A 14,916-nucleotide genomic window follows, 5' to 3' on the forward strand; every position below is an offset into this window, starting at 1 on the left:
CTTTCAGGTTTGAATTCCAGACATCTACCACTCTTCGTATTTAAAAAAAAATCCTCATTATAAAGCAATCTTTTCAACTACGTGTTTGATCATTTATCTGAAATATTGTATTACTCTTTGTCATCTGTTGCTCTGTGATGTGCCCTGGGACATTAGATATAACATAAGTTGTTTTTAATTATGATATGCTGTTTGCCTGTCAGCATTAGTGTTATACTTATGATGAAGGGTCATTGACCTGGAAAATTATATGTTTCTCTCTCCACAGATTCTATCGATTTAAGGCACAGAAGGACATGGTCCAAATGTGTGGGCAAATGGTATTAGTGTTGATGGGCTAAAAAGCCGGCACGGGTGTGGTGGTCCAAAAGGCTTGTTCCAGTGCTGTAAAGCTCAATAATTCCATGTCCTTGTGTAGGCAGACAAGATTAGTTTTAAGTTGGCATCATAGTCAGCACAGACATCGTGTGCTGAAGGGCTTGTTATTTGTGCTATACTGTTCTCTGTTCTATGTTCTATGTTTTGTTTAATTTTAAAAGCAGTGAATCGATTTTTGTGTGATATTTTCCATACAAGAATATTTTCTATCCAGAATATTTTCTGATTTGACCTCTAAAAGAAATTTCTCCAGTTCTTAACTATAATAGTCAAGAATTTCAAATTATAATGAGATACTTTTCAGAAATGACAGTCTAAAATACAATATTGCATTACAACAACAACAATTTCAAAGACAACGGACCATTGCTCACTGTGATGCCAGCAGCAATGCCAAGAAAGACCTGAGATTCAAGGCCATACTAGTTATGGACTGAAAATACAAGCCATTACTTAATGCATCTGCACTTTGGATCTTCTATTATATACTTAATATGTTATATAGGTGATACTTTTATACAAGAAACAAAATAGATATTCATTTTCGTAAATGGATAAATTAAAGTTTTCTGTCTGGCAAATATTTATATGATTTATTCTTTGTGGAGCAGGTGATTTCTGATTTCCATTTGATATTTCTTTCTTCTAAGATAACATATTAAAAAGTTTTGCCATGAAAGGATTCCAGACAAACTTGACTGAGGTTGCAATCAATGTGATAAAAAACATGATCACTGATTTCTGACAAAAATTGTGCTCTCCAGAATAACCACAGAACCCTAAAGAAAATGAATATGTTATTCACCTCATTGAAATTGATTTGTAAAATATTTGGAAACCTAAATAAGATAGCATTGGATAGATTGTGCTGGGATTGGAATGAATGATTACCCATGCCTATTTGACCCCATACAGGCCTCACAAAACTCATGTGGCCTACTCATTACCACAAATTCAATGACCATTCAGCACTATTTGTGCTACTGATTGCCTTAGTGCTCCACAGTAGGATCCAATTCTGTTGGGCCAACAGTTCAAGTTAGCTAAAGCTGATAGAAACCAGGTTAGCTTTCTTAAAAGGGAAATTTCATCGTTGATCAAGCCATGGTAGAGATAATGATGGAGATCTTTTCAGTTTGTTTGAAGACATGGCACACCATGGGTGAAAGGTGTGCATAGGTTTTCAGATGTAAGACTGTACTAAGATGGAGGGAAGGAGAGAGATTCTCCAGCAACAAACAATCTGCTGAAGAAACAACAGGTCAAACAGCATCTGTGGGGGTAAAGGAATTATTGATGTTTTGAGTCAAAACCCTGCAACAGGAGGGAGAATGAAGAAGGGAGATAGCCAACATAGAGAGAGGGAGTGGTGAACCAAGAACCAGAGGTGATTGGTGGACAGAGGAGGGATAAAGGATCATGGGCAGATTGAGCAAGATGGGGGGAGTGGGGCAGTTATGATGGAGTTGGGAGATAGAGGCAGGTGGATAATAGACGGAGGCAGACAAAAGAAGCGAGGCAGATGGAGTGAGGTGTGGGGAGGGGAGATGAAGGAGGAGACAGCTGGCAGGGTGATAAGCAAAGATACAAAGGCTACCAGTATTGGAATCTGATAAGTAAGGAAGTTGATAGAACCATAGAGTAACAGGCCCTTCAGCCCAACTGGTCCATGCCGACCATAGCATCCTCCCTGCTAGTCCCAGTTGCGCACGTTTGGTCCATAACCGTCTAAGCCACTCCCCTCCAATGTACCTATCCAAATGCCTCTTAAATGTTGCACTTGTGTCTGCCTCGACCACTTCCTCTGGCAGCTCATTCCTGGTACTCACTACCCTCTGTGTAAAAAAGTTATCTCTCAGGTCCCTTTTAAGTCTCTCCCCTCTTATCTTATATCTGTGCCCTCTAGTTTTGGACTCCCCAACTCTGGGGAAAAGACTATGACCAGCCACCTTATCCATACCCCTTCTAAGAGGTCACCCCTCATTCTCCTACGCTCCAAGGAATAAAGATCCGGCGAGGCCAACCTCTCCCTATAACTCATGCCTTCTAGTCTAGGTAGAATCCTCGTAAATCTCTTCTCCAGTTTGACAATGTCTTTCCTACAAAACGGTGACCAAAACTGTACACAATGCTCTAAGTGAGGCCTCACCAACAACTTATGTAACTGCAACATAATACTCCTCATGCCCTGACTGATGAAGGCCCGCATGCTAAACACCTTCTTCACCACCCTGTCTACTTGTGCAGCCACTTTCAGTGAACTATGCACTTGTACTTCCAGGTCCCTCTGTTCCACAGTACTTGTCAGTACCCTGCCATTCACTGTATAAGTCCAACCCTGCTTTTAATGTCCAAAATGCTTCACCTCACACTTATCTAAATTGAAATCCATTTGCCATTCCTCAGCCCACCTCCCTAACTGATCAAGATCTTTTTGCAATTCCTTGTAACCTGCTTCACAATCAACAAGAGCCCCTAATTTAGTATCATGAGCAAACTTGTTAATTGTGCCATGTACGTTCATATGCAAATCATTTACATACACCATGAATAACAGAGTTCCCAACACTGAACCCTGGGGTACCCCGCTAATCACAGGCCTCCAGTCAGAGAATGGACCTTCAAACATCACCCTCTGCTTCCTATCATCGAGCCAATTCTGAATCCATCTCGCTAGCTCACCCTGAATCCCATGCCACCTAACCTTCCAGATCAGCCTGTTATGCGGAACCATGTCAAAAGCCTTACTAAAGTCCATTTGGACAACATCCACTGCCCTACCTTCATCTATCCCCTTAGTTACCTCTTCGAAAAACTCTAAAAGATTCGTCAGACGTGCCCCCCCACACAGTAAACCATGCTGACTATTCCTGACCAGGCTCACCAGCCTGTAGTTCCCTGGCCTGTCCTTGCTACCCTTCTTGAACAATGGAACAACATTAGCCACCCTCCAGTCTTCTGGAACTTTACCAGCGGCTAACAATAAAGCAAATATCTCTATAGGGGCCTCTGTGATTTCTTCCCTGGCCTTCCACAAGGTCTGGGAGCTGCACTGATAATGAGAACAATTAGGGGAGAGGTGAATGGCAGATGGAGCTAGTAGCAGATGGCGGAAAGGAGGTGAACTGTGTGTGTAGAGAGTGGATGGAACTAGGAGGGGGATGGAGAAGAAAGTGGATGATGGGGAGCTGGATGGGGTGGGGCATTTGGAAAAGGGACAAAAATGGGAGGGCTGGAGGAGGATCAGAAGGGAGCAGGTCACACCAGAAGAGAGGGTTACGTAAAATTGGAAAATTTTACGTTCATACCATTCAGTTGCAGACTAGTGTTTCTCCTTTAGTTTGCCTTGAGTCTTACCCTTGCAGTGGAGAAGGCTGAGGATGGACAGGCCGGTGTGGGATTGGGAAGGGGAACTGAAATGGCTAGCAACCGGGAGCTCAGGATGGCCATTGCTGACAAAGCACAGGTGCTCTGCAATTCAGTCGCCTAGTCAGTGCTTGGTCCCACTGATGTAGAGGAGGCCACATCCAAAACACTGAATGCAGTAGACGAGTTTGGGGGATGTGCACGTGAATCTTTGCCTCACCTGGAAGGCCTTTCAGGTCCCTGGACAGTGGTGAGGGAGGAGGTGTAAGAACAAATGTTGCACCTCCTGCAGTTGCAGAGAAAAGTGCCAGGGATCAGGGATGGGCAGGTGGGGAGGAAAGAGTGAACCATGGAATCATGGAGGGAGTGGTCTCTATGGAATGCCGAAACAGCTGGGGACGAGAAGATGTGGCAGGTGGTAGGATTTTATTGCAGTTGGTGCAAATGATGAAAGATAATGTGCTGAATGCAAGGGCTCATAGGGTGAAAGGTGAGGACAAAGGTACCTCTATCTCTGTCCTGTCTGGAAGGAGGTGAAGTGAGAGTGGAAGTCTGAGAAACAGATGAAATGCGAGACAGGGCTCCATCAACTACATTTCCTGAAAAACGACATTTCAGATGTCCTGGAATGGAAAGCCTCATCTTGAGAGCAGGTGCATCAGAGAGGGGGAAGCTGGGAGAAAGGGATGGCATCCTTACAGGAGACAGTGTGGGAAGAAGTGTAGTTTTATGTAGCTGTGGGAGTCAGTGGGTTTATAGTAAATGTCAGTGGCTAGTTTGTCTCCTAGGATGCAGACAGAGAGATCTAGAAAAGGGAGAGAAGTGTCAGAAATGGTCCACATGAATCTGAGAGCTGGGTGGAAGTTAGCAGCGAAAGTAATAAAATTGATGAGTTCCACATAGATGCAAGAAGTAACACCAATGCAGTGTTGTGGAGAAAGAACTGGGGAGTGGCACTCGAGAAGATTTAGAACGGGAACTGTTCCACATAGCTAGGCCTGCCTTTTCGTTGGCTGGGGATCATGTGGGTGCCCATGGCTGCACCTTTGATTTGTAGGAAGTGACAGGAGTCGAAAGAGAGGTGGATAAGAGTGTTGGTGGAGGGGAACTGGTAGAAGCTTTGTTGCCTTAAGACCTTCCTGTTGGGGCACTGAGGTATATAAAGGTGTATCCATGGCGAAGATGAGGCGGTGGGGGCTTGGGAATTGGAAATTGTTAAAATGGCAGAAGGCATGCAAGGTGGCCTGGATGTCGGTGGGAAGGGACTGGACAAGGGATTCTTTCCATGGATATGAGCCAGGGGCCTCAAAATGTACGATAAAGTGGCAGTGAGAGGGGATAGTAGTGAAAGTCAATGAGACGAATGGCATTGGATACAGACCTAGGAAAGCTCAATACTTCAAATACTACACTCCAAAAACTGCACCACTGACCTCATACACAATCATACTGCTCTCCTGGGAGCACAGTAACCAAAACATCTATACCTGTTAGCAAAGGGGTTTTGTTGATGCCACATAGTGAAATTAAACAATCCTTCCTTCTGAAACACACTAAGGACTTCAAAAACTGCCATCAGGTTTGGAAATAAACTTAATGAACAGATTGTAAATCAGTGCAGGGAAGATTTAATTGATTTATTAGCACAGGCATTGGTGCTGTTGGGGAGTAGAGTAAGAGTTCTTCCTGTTACAAAATGCTAGGCTCTCCATATGAACACCCTGTTAGTTACACCATTGAGGACCATTTTAGCAGCAAAGGCATTGAATTATCATTGCACACTTACTGCCCTCACAGAGAGACACAAGAGACTGCAGATGTTGAAATTTGGAGCAATAAACAATCTGCTAGAGGAATTCAGTGAGTCAAGCAGTATGTGTGGGAGGAAAGGAATGGTCAACATTTTGGGTGGAAACCCTGCATAAGGATGATCACTGAGTTCCTCCAGCAAATTGTTTGTTACTGCCATCACATCCTGCCTACATTCACTTGTACCCTTCTCAACATGGTGACTAGCACATGTGAATTGAAAATCTATGCTCTCACATTGAAATAAATCTACCCTTGAGATACACAAAGGAGAGTGTTCTGTGGCCAAATTTTGCAACCCAGCTCTTAATTTCCACAGTCCTGAAAATGAACAAAAGAATTTTACAATGCATTATTGTACTATCTGATTGCTTTTAATCCACTAAAATTTGAGCCATGGAAAGCAGCATGCAACTAAGCTGTAATTACCAAATACAATCAATACCAGAAAAATTGGGCAAAATTAAATCCTTCCATTGATTGTAGGGAGAAACATCACAGTAATAATAACTATACAGAATTCACTGCATATGTTAATTTAAACTGACCTACTACCACGTGAAACATTATGGTGCTAAGTGATTTTACAAACCACTTTTAATTACATGATGTGCAGCCATTAGTTACTTTTGAAATAATAAATTGGCCAGTAAATTGAAGCCCTCTGCTTTTAGGTTTGAGGTCAGTTTGAAAGGGCCACGTTAACAATGCAAGGTTTGATTGTTTATATTGTTGTCTGAAAACCTAACTGCTTTTCACAGGGAAATTAGAGTGTGTGAATGTAACAGTGTTGATGTTAAAGTAACTGACCCTCGGGAATGTCTGCTCTGTGTTGAATATTCTGTTTGCAGATCACAAGGAAACAGAGCAATAATTGAAGACTGAACTCAATTCAATTCCCTTTCTATAACTCCTTGTCTGCAGAAAGCAAGGACTAAGCACTATGGAAGACTTCTGAATAAAAAGAGAAACAATAGTGATGATTTTTACTTTGAAGCCATTTAACCATGCTGCCCACAATTTTTTATTGTGTTTTATTCCAGTGCCTTGAGGGACAATAATAATGGGTAAGAATTTTTTTTCTGGAGAATACTTGTCAGGGTATTACGATTAAAGGATTATGGCTGTGTGATTATTTCCACACTCGATGCTTCCCCTCTCAGCTAAGACAAAAAATATGCTTTGTTTCACCCAAAGAATGAATGAAGGTAGAGAGCAAAGTTAAAAAAGAACAAAATGAAGAAATGATATTTATACAATGCTTTTCATTCGTTCAAAATATTCCAAGGCACTTCAAGGCCAATAAATTATTTTTGAGTACACATTGCTGTTACTCTGTTTGCAAGCATATTCCAGAAGCAATAAATGAACAACAATGACAGTTAAGTATATATAGTGCAGTATCACATAACAATATGCAGTAGTATCTATGCTACAGGCTAATATAATCACAGTGCAAAACCAACAATCAGACCACAATTAATCCAATAAAATATGGTTCAGACAAACAAGATATCACTAAATTATATAGCAATGAATGTAGCCTAAAATAAGACTAATGGCCATCATACATTCCTTGGTAACTGGGACATAGTTCATGTGATAATTAAGAGCAGGCTATGTAACGTCCAAAGTCATCCACAACTCACATAAACTGTTTAAGTCCTGCTGGTGTACCATGGGAGATTGCATGTCAGTGAGACATTGCCTGCTTCTCTCCAAGATGTGTCTCTCCAGCAAACCATTTTCCACCAACCAGCCTGATATTAATATAATGACAATTCCCCTTCAATTATAAATTGTGTTGGTTTCTGTCCTCCACAGTTGAAGTCATATCATGTTTCACTGAATATAAGAAAATCAAAAAGCTGCAGACAGCGGAAATCTGAAATAAAAACAGAAAATGTTGGAGACATTCAGCAGTCAGATAGCAGCTATGGAAAGGGAAACTGTCTGTTCTAATAAAAGGTTCCAGGAAGGAGGATAGAGTCAGAAATGAGATTATGACGTTTATGATAAAGTCAATGTCTTCCCGATCTGTATCTGCAGGAAATTACAGTTGATCCAAGACAGAATATTGACAAGCAATGTGACAACACGGAGGAACTGGATGTGTGGAAGATAAAGTTCCAAATAAGAATTCAGAACTTGTCTCATGAATCACACCCTTCTGGAAAGGAGAGAAATTGCATGCAATCAGGATAACAATGTGCACTATAAGTGCTCACTGAGGTTCAAATGAGGAGATAGCATTTTGCCCAGAAATTCTGTCATGTAGTGTTTGCTTTTAAGTTCTACATATTTGAAACATTATTTGCATCCACCAACACACAAAACTGGCAAAAGAGCTTGCTTTATCCAGCACGTAAAATTGCCACTGCTACTTCTGTGTGCATGACGTTCTAGCTTGCAGACACCACAAGAGAAAAGGAATTTGCATTTATTATAGAATGTTGCATGAGCTTGGTATGTCTAAAGTGATTTACAGCCATAGTTAGGTAATTGTAAAGTGGACACAGTTCTGATGTTGGAAATGCAGCAATCTTTGGTGGTATCAACTGAATGTTAAGTATTGGCCAAGACATAAGGTGAAATAACACAGCCCTTCTTCAAGTAGTGCCATGGGCTCTCTCCTGCACATCTTGAATTGTGCATCATTCTTTCTCATAAGGAATGAATTTAATTGTATGTAGCGGTAGAAATAAGCTGGTGAAGATGACAACAAAATTGGTGGTATAGTGGAGAGTGAAGAAGGTTATCTAAAATTACAGCAGGATTTAGATCAACTGGGAATGTGGCCAAGGAATGACAGATGAAATTTAATTCAGACCGATGTAAGGTGTTGCATTTTGCTAAGTTAAACCTGGGAAGGGCACAGAGTAAATGGTAGGGCCCTGGAGAGTATTGTAGAATAGGGAGACTAGGAGTATGAGTACATAGTTCCCTGAAAGTGGTGACACAGATAGACAAGGTGGTAAAGAAGGCATTTGGCATATGTGCTTTCGTCAGTCAGGCCACTGAGTACAGGAGTTGGGACATCATGTTACTAATATACAACATGTTGGTGAGACCACATTTATAGTATTGTTGCAGTTCTGGTCACCCAGCTATAGGAAGGATGTCATTAAGCCGGAAAGGGTACAGAAAAGATTCACAAGGATGTCACCTGGACTGGAGGGCTTGAGTTATAAGGAGAGACTGGATAGGCTGGGGCTTTTCTCCCTGAAGCACAGGAGGCTGAGGGGTGACCTTATAGAAACATATACGATCATGAAGGGCCCAGATGAGGTGAATGGTCACAGTAAGGTAGCCTAAAACTACAGGGCATGCATTTAAGGTGAGAGGTCCAAAATTTAAAGGGGACCTGGGGCAACTTTTTCACACAGAAGGTGGCGGGTATATGGAACAAGCTGCCAGAGGAAGTGGCAAAACAATTACAGTGCTTAAAAGGTATTTGGACAGGTATGTAGATAGAACGATATGGGTCAAACACAGGCAAATGGGACTAGCTTAAGTAGGCAACTTGATTGACATGAATGAGTTGCACGAAAGGTCTTGTTTCTGTGTTGTATAACTCTATAACTCTATGACAAGCTAGTACAGTGCATTGATAAGAAAGCAGAAAGTCAATACAAATGGTTTAAATTGGCAATGTGAGTGATATGGTAAGGTAAATTATCACCTGGCATTGTTGAAGACATAAAGGCTGAAACTAGGGAAACAGTTTCATTTCACATCAGTACCTTTGGACTAGTGTGAGAAAAATGAGTTTGGGCTACTTCAGACGTAGCATGTGGTAAAATTAACATTGAGCCTAGTTAATGTTGCCTCCAGACTAAAAGAGCTAAGCTTATTCATAGGCACAAACATAAATACTATTTAGTCAGGCAAGGTACCAGAAGACTTCTTGGTTCACAGATAGGATTCCAAGCAATTATCATTGTTGAGAAGGAAGAGAGGATAGAGAGCGGAGAGGAGAGGAGATGTAGCTGTGAAGAAAGGAGAGAGGAAAGGAGGAGAGGAGATGAGAAGGAGCGAAGGGAGATGAAGCAGCAAGACACAACGAGAGAAGAGGGAGCAGGGGAGCAAAGAAATGAGAGCGATGAAAGGGGAAGTGAGAGGAAAAATGATGAAAGGATTAAAAGTGAAAAAGGTTTGTGGAGGAGATGAGAGATTCATGAAGAGAACAGATTAAATGAAGAGAATGAACAGAAGAAATGCCTAGAGGAGATGAAAAAAAATGAGAGAAGAAGAATGAAATGAGGATGAACATTGGGGATGAAAGGAGAATGAACATGAACATCTCAGTGGGACCTCAGTATGTTTTTGTTTTATGTTCTATAGGTAGGAGGGATTAGGTATGTTGGCACAACATTGTGGGCTGAAGGGCCTGTTCTGTACTGTACTGTTCTATGTTCTATGTTCTATGAAGGATCTACTCAGATAATGCCAGTCAGAATGCAGCTTCTCTTTTATGGTCATCTGTGGGTTTCACCAAATCTATCAAATCTATTGAACATGAGAAATTTTGATTACTGAAACCTGTAACAGAGTAACTCACAAATCACATGCAGGTGTTTCCACCAGAATTAATAAACAGGAACAAGAATATATGTAAAAATAAGCAGAGCACACATTCAAACCTTATTTTCCTTTACTTATGTCATTAAATCAAATTCCGCCTGCAGTGGAAACAGGAGTATGCAATTCGAGATGGCAAACATTGTTACAATAATCTTGTTACCACGGGCAGAAGATTACAAGATGTTAAAGTTATTTTTGATGGTTGCAGTGCTGCATCAACAGTGCTCCACAAGGACAAACTGAAGCTTACATTGTTCCAATTTTGACAACCGCATGTCAGAGCCTTATCAATGTTTGTTCTTAATCTAGGTATCTATTGTGCATTTGTCTGCTATATTGGTGGGTTTTTAAATTGCCTATATAACATCAGTCACTGCATTTTAAAGTAATTCCCTGTGTATTAGAAAAATATATACAATAAATATTAGTTAAATATGAGATTTGTTAGTTTTGTTTGGTATATAGAATTTATTTTGGTTGTTATTTAGGTAGAGTGTAATGCAGTTTTTGAGTATTGTTGATGCTGTCTTACTTATTTCAGTTTTTGCCTCTCATCTACAAAGGTGCAATATTCAGTCTATGCTCAGGCATGACACAAGAAATGATACAAGTTTTAATCGCCATTCCTTTCTTGATAGCCTAGATAGATGTGATAGAACCACTTGATAGTGGGAAGCAATGTAATTCAATCCAGTCATCTCACTTGATTAAAAACATTAAGTGTTCGTGTAAACTGACCAACGTTGGATCAGATGCCTTTTATACACCTCGAGTGACTTGTGTTTCCATTGACATCAGTAGATATGAGAACCAGAGGGTGAGTTTAACAGGTGGTCTTTCCAACATCAGCACTTTTACACTAATGCATAATATTTAAATTATCCTTCATTAACACCATATCTTTCTAACAAAAGAAAATGAAACAGAAACAGGCCATTCAGTCCCTTGTGCTTGCTCCACCATTCAACAAGATCATGGCTGATATTTTATCTCAGAGCCACTTTCCTGCATTAACAGCATATTCCTTGGCTCATCTAAAAATCTATCATTGTTTATATTGAATGCATCCATCAATGATTCTCCATCTTAGGTAAAGAATTCCAAAGATTCACCACTCTCTGGGTGAAGAAACTTCTCATTTCTGTCTTGAATGGTCAATCACCATACTTTGAGACTGTGACTCTCTCATTCTAGACACCACAGCCAGGCACTTGGCTGTGTTGAAGAGGGGAATCTCTGTTTACTTTTGCTTTCTTCAGACCAAGAGCCCTGACATTCTATCATTCTATTTAAGGGCAATCTGTTGTACTGTGTGTCAACAGACTGGGAAACAGGAAAATGACTTTGTAGATCTGTGTTGTTGTGTCTGAGTTGGTAAATTGGTAATGTGGAAGAGCTCAAAGGCAAAGGAGAGAACGAAAAAAATGTCTTGGGGATCTGGGTGCCGCTAGGAAGGCCAGTGCTTATTGACTTGGGAGAGGATGATGAGATGTGTTCTTGAACCATTCCATTCCATCTGATTGGGGAAGGAATTCCAGGATTCAGATCCAGTGACCATGAGGATACAGTGACATGTTTATTGGTCAGGATGATGTGCTAACTGGAAGAGAACCTACAGGTAGTGGTGTTCTCATGTCCCTGCTGTCCTTTCCCTTCTTGCTTTGTGTTAGGAATGACTCCAACATTTGGAATGCTTTTCCCATGATGTCTAATAACTGCAAGCCATTTTGTAGGTGGTATACACTGAAGCACTCATGGTGCAGGGAATGAATAATTAGGGTGCCAGTCACAGGGCCTGCTTTAGTCTGGATGGTGTCAAGTTCCTTGAGAATTGTTAAAGCACCATTCAACTAGGCAAGTGGAGAGAACTCTTCTGCATTGTAGATGATGGAAAAATTTTGTATCAGGAGGTGAGCCTCTCACTATATGACACCTGATCTCTGACCTGCTCTCATTGCCACAATATATACCTGCCTGGTCCAGTTGTTTGTTGGTGATGATGATCTAGTAGGATGGTGATGGTTGGGGATTTAGTGAGGTAATACCATTGCTTGTCAAGGGCAGGTGGTGAGACATTCTCTTGTTGGAGATAGCTATCGTTTGGCACATCTGTGGAACGAATGTTACTTGCCTCTTATCAACCCATGCCTGTATATTGCTTGGGTTTTTTTGAAACACAGTTTCAAAGGACAGTGAGTAGAATTGAACATGGTATGCTCACCAATGAACATCCCCACTTCAGGCTTTACAAAGGAAGACACTGCCCTGAGCAATTCCTGCAGTGATGTCCTGGTGTGGGATGATTAACCTCCAGCAATCACAGCCATCTTCCATTGTGGTATGGCTCCAACCACTGGAGTATTCTCCCCTGAATGGTCCCGATGAATTCCAGTCTAGCCATGGGTTATGTTGACTGCTATTGTTGACTGCTTGCTAGCACTACCAACAGAACTTCCTATCAGTATATTGACTGAAGGGTGGTATCAAACCACATCGAATTTGTCTTGTTTTTCTGGAAGAGGACATTCTGGTCAGTTTTCTATATTGTCAGGTAGATGCTAGTGTTGCAACTGTACTGGGCCTTTTTGAGTAGAAGCACAGCTAGTTCTGGAGTGCAGGTCTTCATTACCACAGCTAAGACAATGTCTGTTCTCTTAACCTTTGCTATATCCAGTGCTTTAAGCTATTTCTTGATAAGATGTGGATTAAATCAAATTGCTGAAGATTGACTTCTGTGATCGTGGGGATCTCAAGAAGAAGCTGAGATGGATCAGAGGTTATTAGGTTGTATTTAGCACTTGCATGTGAGGTCCTTTGATCACCGAGGATAGCGATGATTTAGAGTCCTCCTCTGTCTATCAGTGAATTATTCATCACCATTCTCAATTGGATATGATAAGACTGCAGAGCTTTGATCTGATCAATTCACAGTTGGATGGGTGATATGTGTCTATTGAATGCTGTTTAGCCTGTGTTGCAGCTTCATCGGGGCTGGTAGCTCATTGTTAGGTATGTCTGGTGTTGTTCTCTACATACTTTCCACACTCCTCATTAAACTAAGGTTGAACCCTTGGCTTTATAAGATGGTAGAGATGGATATGCAAGGCCATGACATTACAGATAGTGATAGTATTCGTTTCTGTCACAGCACATGGACACATCAAGGATGCCCAGTTTTGACTTCTGACTCTATCCCATTTTGCAGATTTATAGTTCTACAAAACATGATGGAGGATGTTCTCATTGTGAAGACAGAATTTTGTCTACAAAAAGACTGTGTAGTGGTCACTTCTTCCAATGCTTTCATGGACAAATGCACCTTCCACAACTGTGTTGATAGACCATAATGTCAAGCAGGTTTCCCCTTCTTGTGGGAGCACTGACAGAAAGCAATTAGGGTACAGTGTCCTTCAGAATTCAGCATGAGAAGACAATGCATTTTTTCAGTGTTGCCCTCCTGGACCCATAGCTTCTTGCTGCCATACTAGAGACTTCTGTGTCCATTTAATGTCAAGAAACAGTAAAATCAGCTGTGCGCAGGATCAGCTTTGACCTTCTGTTATCCCCATGGCCAGAGCCCATAAACCTTGATCAAGCCGGCCAAAACCTATGGAGGAATCTGCAGGAGAAAGAAGAGAGATGAGAAATTTATCTGTCAAAGTGTATTTAAATGATGACATTTCACAATAACAAGCACAGACCTGCGTCCTAAGAATCCATCTCACAACTAATGGCTTACCAAATGATGCTATTTTGCTATCCATCCTGACTTATGACAAAATTTAAAGCAAAATCTGTGAATTACCAAAATGAGAGTAAAGTTGTGTGCCTAAGGACAGCTGCAGAGATTACTAAATCATCCCGGTAATGAATGTATCCTGCAACCACCACAGTTTGGAGTCTTTAGCTTGTTGTTCATGTATCATCTACTAAAATATAAATTTCAAACTATATACCCAGAAGTGCCATAAAATTTGTGCTGCTACTGCTCACATACTTAATGTGGATATTTTTTTTCATTCAGACATTTAGGTGCTGATGGCAGTACTTTATATTTTATAGAAACTGTTCTGTGATGCAAAGAGAATGCAAGGGATATATTTTTAATAATTTTTATATTAATTCTATTTATTCACAACTTCAGAATTCAACATATTTAAAAAGAAACAGTAAGCAGCTGTTGGCCCTTTAAATAAATGAAAGTTTACTTCTTGAGATTTTTGACTGAGAATAAATATCTGGAATCTGGCTGTGCAACATACATATTTAATATTTGCTTCATAATGTATAGACAGCTGAGAATAAAACTGTACCAGCTGGGGATGTTTCTAACCACTCTAGGTGGAGTCTGGGCACTGTCTGTGAAGGATTTGAAAAATAGAGTCAAATGATGCATTCATGTGCATTTTTCAGAGGAAAATTGACTGCACCTGCTGTATGGTGATAGTTCAAGCATTAGCAGAAGCCAAAGCCCATTATATGATGGGGGAAAGGAGAAAAAATAATTGCATAGAGTATTTTCACATACGAATTTTCAACATTCCATGAATCAGAAACAATTCAACTAAAATTATTCATGTGAAATCTTTTTCTTTCTAGCTGAAACCTTTGAGAATTCAACTGCAGAGTATTGAGTCCAGAAAACAATGAGGGGAAGTAGCTGTGGAGAACAACCACTCAGTAATGCTGAAACTAAATGTACACATCTTATTTGTTTTTTGTTGAATCAACTGGTGGGGAAATAGTTTCTTTTTAGCAGATATGAAGATGATCATTTTT

Source organism: Pristis pectinata, chromosome 2 (assembly GCF_009764475.1).
Source record: "Pristis pectinata isolate sPriPec2 chromosome 2, sPriPec2.1.pri, whole genome shotgun sequence".
Lineage (NCBI taxonomy): Eukaryota > Metazoa > Chordata > Chondrichthyes > Rhinopristiformes > Pristidae > Pristis > Pristis pectinata.